Source organism: Piliocolobus tephrosceles, chromosome 4, assembly GCF_002776525.5.
Source record: "Piliocolobus tephrosceles isolate RC106 chromosome 4, ASM277652v3, whole genome shotgun sequence".
Lineage (NCBI taxonomy): Eukaryota > Metazoa > Chordata > Mammalia > Primates > Cercopithecidae > Piliocolobus > Piliocolobus tephrosceles.
The window spans coordinates 120,162,935-120,173,713 of record NC_045437.1 but is presented as its reverse complement, the minus strand read 5'-3'; the positions used below and the strand labels follow the sequence as shown (position 1 = coordinate 120,173,713).

Genomic DNA, 10,779 nt, shown 5'->3' with positions numbered 1-10,779 from the left:
CACTTCGTTGTAAATTTGAAATGATTCATAACTTTATTAATTAGCCAGCATTTATTTGTAAGTTGAAACTTCAGGGTAGGAAGATCCTGAAATGCTTCAAGCACCTACAAGCAAACAAAAGATTGCAAATTAAAATGAACTGTAGAGCACTAACAAAGATGTGCAAATTGCCTCTGAGGTTGTTTTTACTTGGTATGCTGCGTTCACTGCTTTATATTAATCGATGTAAAACAATTTGTAAGGATATTAATAACTTTACCATCAACTCGGGTTCCTCTAACCCTAATATTCCCTTGAGATTTTAAGTTTCATAATCATAATTTCTCCTAAGTGCCCACGGTGTGGGAGAAGCTGTGTATTTATGTTTCTGCAGATGATCTATCCTCCCACTTCACAGCAACAAAGCTGAGGCTATCAGGCATAACTGCCCCATTTCCTGTCCTCCTACCTAGAAGCTTATTTATAACCTTCCCACCCTTGCCCCCTTCCTTCCAGACTCAGAGAGCAGTTCAGGGTTGGCCCCTTGTTGTGTCACTTGATCCTCCCCTTCCTAATTTTGTCAAGGCATTTACAATTTTTTTATTAATTATTTTATTTCTTCCTCAAATTGTTAAACTCTTCATCACAACCCCCAAAGCCTGTGAATCTCATCTTTAAACAGTGAATCATGTCCTCCCAAAGCAAAACAAATCGACCACCCTAACACCTTCTCTCTGCCTCTGTTCTCTGCCTCTTGCCTCCTGTCTTTTCCCAAGGCCAAGGTTCTGCAGAAGACCATCTACACCTGTCATGTGCACAGGACTTTCATTCCTCAGTACCCAACTCTCCACCAAGAGCCCTCTGACAAGGTCACTGAGATGTCCCCAAAACCCATGTCAGCAGCCTCTTGTGGTCACCTTCTTGCTAGACTTTTAGCAGCAGGTGACACCCATCACTGAGTGTCTGCTTGGCATTCTCCCCTCCCCTGGTTTCCAGGACCCCTTTGGCTAGTCCTTGTCAGCCTCTTTTGCTGGTTCCCCTTCCTCTGTTCACCCTGATAAATATCAGAGCTCTGTCCTTGGTCTTCCTCATATCAAATCCTAACACAGTCTTTCTACACAATCCAACTCCTCCCAAGGCCACCCTCAACTCTAGTGACTCTCAGATATACACTGTCCCACAGAATACCAAAAGCCAACAAGAAACTTGTTTTCAAGACCTAGTATGTGCCCGGCACTGTTCTAAGCATTTGACCTACATTGTCTCATCTAATCTTTACAACCCTATCAGGGTGTGCGATCATTAACATCCCATTTTATTAAGCACAGAGAGCTCAAACGACTTGCTTAAGTCCACACAGCATGAAGCCAGGATTCAAACCCTGTCCTGCACTGTGCTCTTTGCAGAACATCTCCACCTTAAGGTTTCTCATCCGCTTCTATCCTACCATGCCCCAAATAGACTTCACAATCCTTTCCCCCAAACTGCTCTCCTTGTGTTTCCAGGGGAGGATCCAGGCTTGGTGGAGCCTGAGGCTTCTATAATTGGGCAGGAAGGGGCTCTTTAGGAAAAAATAAATAAAAAGAAAACAATGGAAACAAGAGTAGGTTTAGGACCTTGATAGTGGACACGAAAGGGAGGGATTCTCACACATAACCTTCATTAACTTCATGGTGAACCCCACCCCATGCATTTTGTATTCAGTGGCTAGCGTCTAGTCATTCCAGCAGGGGCATGGAAAATTCTTCTCTTTATATTTTCTCCCTCTTCCCTTCTTCATCCATATGGAACCATGGATGGCACTCTAGTTCTACCTTCCTCAAGCCTCTAGACTCCCTCTTTACCTCTTCACCTACACTAGCCTGATATAGCTCAGGTCCTCAACATCCCGCACTCGGACCTTCGCTATAGACCATCCTGTCTATTCCTGCCTCTTCCTGGACCTTCCCCAACACAGTTCCTGTGCTTAGCAGGGTGACCATCAGAAACAGGCATCTCATCAACCCTTCTGTGATGGTCCATTGTCCTCTGACTAGCGACCACATTCCTTAGCCCAGCAGTACCCAGCACAGGTCAATCGTGCCAGCTTTACTTTTCCCTGTGCTCTCCTTTTGTTCCTTTCTTCAACAAGTAATTATTGAGGAACTATTCTTGAGTACTATTACCAAGTGCCAATAGTAAGGTAATTGAATGCTAAACACTGAATATGCAGTAGCAAGCAAGACCACATCTTTCACACCTCTTGTTCCATCACACCAAATAGCTTGCAGCTTTTAGACTCTAGGATTGTGTTCAGCCTCTTTCCCTTTTCCTAGGCTGCATGGAAGCTTTTAATTCATTGATTACCTGAATAATAACCATTTATCCTTCGTCGATCAAATACAATGTTATCTCCCATACAGAGCATTTTCTGATCACCCTGCACCAGCAAACATGGATCCCTTCCTCATTTCTATCCCAAATGTGCTTTTGAGATCTGATATTCCCTCAGAACACCTAATAAACTTTGATGCACCTACCTGATAATTGAGAAGGTCTCCCTCATTTCAAAGCAAACACTTGGATCAAACAGACATCATTTTATTCATCTCTACATCCTCACTGGAACCTGGTATATAGTAGACACCATTCACTAGTACATGTGTACATTCACCAACTCATTCATCTACATCCATCCATCCATCCATCTACCCCCCGACCATTCATCTATCTACTCACTAATCCATCTACCTACTCACCCATCCATCCATCCATCTACTCATTCATCCATCTACCTACCCACTTGTCCATTCAACCATCTACTCATCCATCTACCCACCCACCTATCCATCCATCCACCAATTTATTCATTTACCTACCCATCTGTCCATCCATCCATCTACTCATCCATCTGCCCACCCACCTATCCATCCAACAAATATTTCTGAATGTCCTCAATGTCCCAGCCATTTCTCCAGACTCTTTGGATATAGAGAAGAACAAGAAAGATGAGGCCTCTGCTCTCACTAGCCCTACGTTCTAGTGTCTGTTGCGGGGCCAGTAACGGGTGGGGAGGGGTTCACAGACTATGGAAATAAACAAATAAACAAAGTACCTGAGTGAGAAGTATTGTAGAATAAATTAACAAAGCAATATCCCAGAGGGCACTACTTTAGAAGGAATGGTCAGGTCACCTTACAAGAAGGTGGCCTCTGTGATGAGTCCCAAATGATAACAAAGGAAGCAGCCAAACAAAGAGAGACAGAAAGTCCTGATGTAGGAATGAGCTTTGTGTGTTTGAGGGACAGAAAAGAACAGAGGAAGCAGAGGAGAGGACAGAGATGAAGGCAGGGAAGTTGGGGAAAGTGTAAGAACTTGGAAAATACAGGAAACTCAGCAACAGTCAGACCTAATTTTGAATCCTTTCTCTAGCATTCATCTCTACACATATGACCTTAACCACATCACTGCACCTTTCTCAGCCCCCATTTCCCCATCATGAAATGGGGACACAAGTACCTGTGTTATTGGGCTTAGGGGAGAAAGATTGACTAAGGCAGTTCAGTAAAATGTCTGACACGTAATAGGTTTTGACAAACATTATTTCCTCTTCTTTTCGTGCTTTAAACAAATAATGATGCTGTTGCCTTAAAAGTTAGGTTATACCATTAGAAAGCGCCTTTGTTCTTTCCTCTTGTTCTACCAAAAGGAGAAAATGGCAAAAATCACAGAGTGGGTCTCAGTTCTCCATTTTGTTAATATCCAAGTTGATATTTCCCTTTTGTGACAGTAACAACAACAACATGCAAACCAAAAACCGAAACAGCTTCAGGTCTGTGCCCTCGGGATCTAGCGTGGCACTCGTGAGAACCCTCCAGAGACAGCCGCATTTCGAAGCAAGTGGCACAGGCTTTGCAGAAGGCACACTGGGCCCCTCTCAAAACGTTAGCAGCAAAGATGATGACAGAGCTGCAGACTTCCGGGAGTGGAGGACGGGACTAAGCCGCAGAGTGCCTCGTCTAACATGTTTTAGGAAGCACCCTTCTCTTTCCCGACCCACATGGGGCAGCTATAATAATTCAGCTTCACGTGGCTGAATTTTTTTTCTGTTTTCACTTAGTTCTTTTTTTCTTCTCCTATAAAAAAAAAGTCCAAACAGGCTTTGGGCCACACTAGACTACCTAGTACGGAGGATAGATGATCTGGATAATTTGGGAGTTGGTTTTCTGAAAAGCCAGGGAGCTCTGGTCTTGAGAAGATTCAGTAGCCAGGAAGCTGAGGAACACACACACACACACACACACACACACACACACACACACAAACACACCCCTCCCTGGCTCCAGTTCCGCACCACCCCACACCCCCAACCCCCAACCCCGGAAGTAGATTTCTCAATAGGCAGGGCTGGGTATGAGTCATAGGCAATTCCGTTTTGTTTGGGACAATGAGACCTCCCACTCTTGGGGCAAGAAGGAGTTGCTGAGAAGGAGCTGTGGTTCTGACCTTCAGGGGAATTCCCACATCTGTATGGTGGCTCGCAAAGAGCATGGTTCCTTTTCTCAGCCCTCTTGAGGGGCGAGGATGCTGAGGACTGAAGTCTGTGGGGCTTGATGCATGTGGTGTGTGGATGGTGTGGGGAGGTGGGGAAGGGAGAATGACATGAATGGTGTGAGGTCTTTCAGAGGGTTCTTCCCAAGGTCACATAGTTGGTGGAGGGTGAGTGCTCACACTCGTGCAAAGGTGGGGGATAGGAAGGGAAACCAAGGCCATTAATATTTGGCACCATAGCTGGTCTCTGAGGCTTTCAAATGTTCCCCCAGGAGGTTCAGCCTCTGGGGAGAGAAGCCAGGGGAACCCCATGGCACATCCCCAGCCCTGCCTGCTACTCCCCTCTGCCATCTCCCCTTACCTTGGGCTATGAGGGGAGGTAATGAGATCTGTGGCTCATACAGTGCTCTCCTTTTCCCTCCTAGCAGCTCAGACTAAGCAGAGAGGTGGGCAGGGCTCTTTCACCAAAGAGTATAGAGTTGTGGGAGGTGGAGGGGCCTATTGGGGAGGGGACCCACCAAATCCTTGGGGGTGGTTCTCACCTCCCTGGGGATAGGGGAGAGGAGTCCTCATGAAGGCTCTGACCAGGCATTTTCTGTTCTCTTTCCTTTCTTTTCTTGGGTGGGAATGATGCTTCCCGCTCTTGTGGTCCACCTGCAGGCTGCCTTTCATCCTTCTTCTTCAAGTCACAGAGAGACAGAGAGGAGGGGACCGAGGATGAGCCATGGGGTTTTGAAAGCAGGCACAGCCACAGTTGTGTGTGCTGCCTCCCGGGATCTGCTCTGCCAGGAGTTCCTGTCCCAGGTGTCAACAAAAACAGCCAAACTCTGTAAAATACTTGGAGATTCATTCTGAGCCAAATATGAGTGACCAATAGCCTGTGACACAGCCCTCGGGAGATCTTGCCCAAGGTGGTCAGGCTACAGTTTGGTTTTATATATATTAGGGAGATAGAAGAAATAAATCAATACATAGAAAATGTACATTGGTTTGGACTGGAAAAGCAAGACAACTCAAAGCAGGGGCTTCAAGTCATAGATACGTTCAAAGATTTTCTGATTGGCAATTGGTTGAAAAAGTTATATTATCATCTAAAGACCTAGACTCAATAAAAGAGAATGTCTGGGTTAAGATAAGGGGTTATGGAGACCAGGGTTCCCCATTATGCAGAGGAAGCCCCAGGTAGCAGGCTTCAGAGAAGATAGGTTGTAAATGTTTCTTAATTCTATACTGGATCAGGAAAAGAAAGGGGATTATCTTTGAAAGATAGATTTTCCCCACAAGAGACAGCTTTGCAAGACTATTTTGAGATACAGCAAATAAACACAATTTGAGGCAAAATGCTTTGATTTTTTTTTTCAGGGCCTGCTCTCTGTCATGTGATGCTGTACTACAGCCAGGCTGGAATTGGGTGTCTTGTTGCTACAAAGAGTTGGCTTTGTCAATCCTAAGGTCTGTTTTAATGTTAATGCTGGTCAGTTGTGCCTGAGTTCCAAAAGGGAGCAGGAAATAATGAGGCAGTTTGACCCTCCCTTCCCACCATGGTTTGCACTAGTTTTTCAGGTTAACTTTGGAATGCCCTTGCCGGAGAGGAGGGGTCCATTCAGATGGCTGGGGGGACTTAGAATTTTATATTTGGTTTACACAGGTCACTGAGAGGCTGCCACAGGGCCATTTTCATGACCAGAGGGGTCTGTTCAACACCCGTGGGTCCCAGCACCTATCTCAGGAAGCAGGGGGCATCTGTCCATCGCTGAGTCTCAGGTTGGGTGGGTGAGTGCTCATCAACCCCAGACAGCAGGCCGGCACAAAACAGCACTGCCCACAAAACCACAGGAAGAAGAGAAACTCCGACTGTATTCAGTACACAGAAGACACTGTACTGGACCCAGACATTAGGCAGACACCCACGCCTGACTTTTAGGAGAAAAGAGAACATGACAAATGGATATTCTTAGTAGATGGTTTATTAGAAAAGAGAACATCTTCCAGCGTGTGTCCTGGGGTGATGGGTGAGGGAAGCACTCAATCCGTAGTCTTGGTCCCTGGCTTCCCCAAGCCCAGCACCACGAATGTACAGTGGAAAGCAGAGGGTGCTGCGTCTCAGAAAGATGCTTCCACTCACAAGGATTGGAGCTCACAAGTGAGCTCGATAACCTGCAAACCCCAGAAACCTGAGACACTGCTCCTTGGCCCTTTTATCAACTGAGACTTTATTGTGATTATCCCGGCAGGGGGCAGAGCTCTCCTCTCTGCAAGAGGAAATGCTCTTTAGTGAAAATGCAGCATTTCTCTAGGGGTAGGAAAGCTGAACGCCTGCTTAGCTTATGAACCCTCAGCTGGCCTAGGTAGTGCAAAGACCCTGCTGTTACCACTTTGATCATCGGTACTGTCGACTGTACCAGGAGATCCCTGGGAATGTGCACTGGGCAGAAGCAGCTTTTATCCTTGACCCTCAACCATGCTTTATATGGTGAGGTTGAGAAAATGGCATGAGGCTTCTCCTGAACCTCAAATCAACACCTTGCCCCATTTAGATCCTATCTGGCTGTTTCCTGCTAAGATTACCGCATCACTGCACCATCTTTCGTCTTTCAGCAAAGTGGAATCATGTGTGGTTTATGGGGTAGATGGACCCCAAAACTGATAACATGAATCAAGCTATGGTGCCTACTCCTTAGGAAATGCACTATTTTTCTGGAAAGCTACAGAAGCTTCATATGCATTTGCCACACAAAACTAAGTCAGCAGAACAACCCGTTTGGCTTTGGAGGCTAGTTCAGTTTCACGGGCAGGGAGAAAGATGAGGCAGACTGTGGTTTTTCAGTTCCTGGAGCTTAGGGAGCTCCAAAGCTCCCTCTCTCCCTGCCCAGGCTGCACTGTTCTTAATTTTAGATAACATCCTGCCTTCTCCTCATATTGCCACTGAGCTCCTGGCATCCTCAGTTTATCTGTCTGTGAAATGAAAAACCTAAAGTTAAAATTTTTACCTATGACATAAGAGAGATGGGTATGGCTCTTGTGGGCCTCTCTGCAGCCTCTCTTTTCCTTCAATCACCCTCTGTCTCTCCTGCCTTCTGCTTATTCTCTCTCTCCCCTCATTTTTGTTTTCTTTTTTCTTTTTTTTTTGTCTCTCTATGCCTCTTTTTTTTCTTCTTTTTTTAATCTCTGTATGCCTCCAGCCGAGAAGATAAAGCGCGTACATTTTCTGATTAAAAAGTTTTGCTTTGCAGAAACACAGTCAATTTATGATTCTGGCCTTCCCAGCTAGGGACAATGTTCACTTACATTTAGGACCATGAGAGGCTTAGCTGTGAGTTTCTGAGGCCGGAGAAAATTACAGTGATACATAACGGTGCTGCACTCACTGAGGTGCTAAGCCGGGGTTGGGTTCAGGTGGCCACGAAGCTCAGAGTGGAAAGTTTCGGGAGGGGAGGCAGGAAGGAGAGGTCTATAGCTCCTCCAGATTCTAGGTGTTAATTTACTAAGATATTCCTAAACCAGAAAACAGAGACAGAAGACAAAGAGAAAGAGGGAAGAAGAGCAAGACAGAGAGACAGAGAGAGACAAAGAGAGAGAGTTAGACAAAGAGAGACTGGGGAGACAGCAAATATTGACAGAAAAAGGAAAAAGAAAGAAATCAGACAGCTCATGAACTTTCTTTAAAAGTTACAAATTAGATTTGAAGAGATGGGCAGCGGTTTAAGATTTCTTCATTAGGCTGGATACAGTGACTCACGCCTGTAATCCCAGTACTCTGGGAGGCTGAGGCTGACAGATCCTCCGAGGTCAGGAGTTCGACACCAGCCTGGCCAACATGGTTAAACCCTGGCTCTACTAAAAATACAAAACTTAGCTAGTCATGGTGGTGCGCGCCTGTAATCCCAGCTACTCTAGAGGCTGAAGCAGGAGAATCGCTTGAACGCAGGAGACGGAGGTTGCAGTGAGCCGAGACTGTGCCATTGCACTCCAACCTGGGTGACAGTGAGACTCTGTCTCCAAAAATAAAAATAAAAAATAAAATAATAAAATAAAATAGAAGGTTTTTTTATTACGCTTTATTTTTAGGGATTTTTCTTTATTTACTACTCACTAAAAGAACCCCAGCAGCAAGTGACTGATGACAGAAGAAGGTTCCAGAAAAATGAGAGTCACTTCACTGGGCCTTTGTCCTTGACCGGAAGGATTTCTTGTAGCTTCTGCACTTTTCTGGGGTGCAGGATAGTTGAGAGGTACAGTGGTCAAGGCACTGAAGCTTGTCCTAGAGACCCAGGTTACGGTTTGATCTGTCTGGGTGCCACTCAGAACCCTTGAAACCTGGATCTACCATTTACAAGATGTGTGTCTGAACCAGGTTTCTTCTCTCTGAGCCTCGGTTTTCCCATCTGGAACATGCACATACCAATATCTCACAATGTTATTATAAGACTCTCTCATGATATCAATATGCTATCAAGTAACACAACTATCAATGGCAACTGCTCATAACTCACATGTATTGAACAGTGCACTGGGTCCTCATTCTACATTTATGATCCTGATGGGTCCTCACATCTTCCCCACCAGGTGAGTACCACAAACAGCCTCCCTCTTTAAATGATGCTTAGAAAAGCCACGACAAAACTTAATACTGCCAGAGGGACTCCAAAGCCTTTTTGCTTTAGCAGTCACACAGGTGCCCAAAACACTTTTGCTTCATCTCCTTCTCCCACCTGTTGATGTTTTGGTTTTCCATTTCCATAGACCTGTTCCCTGCAGAGGGAGCCCAGCCGTACAGGTGGGAGTAAGGGTATCAAGAGTTCCCGCACCCGAGTCCTGACTCTCTCAGCCAATAGTTTGACAAGGAACCTTGGGTGAAGTCACTTCATCTCTCTGAGGCCTCTGTTTCCTCCTCTCTAAAATACAGGGGATGTTGTGGTTCCTACCTGCCTGCATGTTGTGAGGACCCAGTGTAAGAGGGCAATCTTATTAGTCCAGGGAGAAGCCACAGCAAAGGGGAAGGGCAGTATTCTCTTCCTCTCTCCCTCCCCTACCAGACTTGCCTTGACCTGCGCATCCCGGGCACATGAGGGAGAAGACAGGCCCAAGCCAGGTGTGGCTGCATCCAGACGTTAGTGGGGAAGGAAAAGAGACAAAAACCTGGAATTTATTCAGGTCTGGGACCTAGACCTCCACTCCATTGGGAAATCAGTCATATTTTAGGATAAAAGATAGAGGCTTAGAGCTCAGTCACATGGGGCTTCAAGTCCCCACTGTGTGGCCTGGGGCAAGTCACTGTCATTCTGGGCCTTAGTATCCTTTTTTATAAAATGAGAATAAAATTAGCGCTTACCTCCAAGTGTAGATGTGGTAAAATCAGGTTTAGAAAGTACCCGGCCCAGGCTCTGGCACACTTACCTGTGTTGCTGGTGCTCCTGTACCCTTGCCAAGAGTCAAGGGGCTGTGCTCTCTGACTTAACAACCCCTCCTGACTTGGCGACCTCACCTCGTCACTGCTGCCCACAGCTGAATATGAGCACCATTTGCAGGGTGCAAGAAACAGCAGTTGACAAATGAAGGCTCTGTGCTGCTCACGGATTTCCCATTTAAATTTACTGATCCCTAATTATAATCTCAGCAAGAAAGAAATGACTGAGGACCAGCGGGGGTTGTTGAGGAGCAATTACTTGGCAATTTTCTTTTTTTTTCCAGTGGAAAGGAGGGGAGGTAGAGAAGTGAGGACACAGGGAGGAGCTCAGAGTCTGCACTCCTTCCCTTTTTCCAGGCTTTGTGTTCTCTGCAGGGCTAGGTGCTGCCTCAGAGCCAACTCAGCACTCTCCTTAGAGGACAGACCACGGGGTGGTTCCCTAATGCTGGAAGGCAGGAGGAATGGGGAATCAGCCATGGATGGGAGACTGATGTTTCTTTGGCGTTTTCCTATTTCTTGAAAAGCTGAAACAGGGCTGGCTGTCCCCTCTTTTCCCAGTAAACAGATCACCCTAGAGTATATGCCTATGTGGTAGATCTTTAGTTTTTCCTTTTGTTTTTTAATTAACAAAGATGGGAGGGGTACTTGCCTCAGAATGGCACAGGGTGCTCATTAAAGATGCAAGCCACTGTCTCTCTGAGCCTTAGTTTCCTCTTCTGTAAAACGGAAGAGGAGGGGCACTGGTATTTTTACTTGACCAGAGAACTGGATGCTACTGAGGGGGCTCTGCAGGCTGAGAGCCCCTGATGTGGACTGCACACCCCTTGACCCCATCCTGCTTCTACACCACAGTGTGTCGGACA

The 10,779-nt window shown here is 46.1% G+C and overlaps 1 long non-coding RNA gene across 1 annotated transcript; it reads left to right on the top strand.

Moving 5' to 3' along the window:
- Positions 1-4,395: 4,395 nt before the first annotated feature.
- On the top strand, positions 4,396-8,125 carry LOC111547102. The gene is made up of 3 exons (XR_002733026.1): positions 4,396-4,580; positions 5,872-5,961; positions 6,158-8,125. It is a non-coding gene; the product is annotated as an uncharacterized LOC111547102 (long non-coding RNA).
- The last annotated feature ends 2,654 nt before the right edge of the window (positions 8,126-10,779 follow it).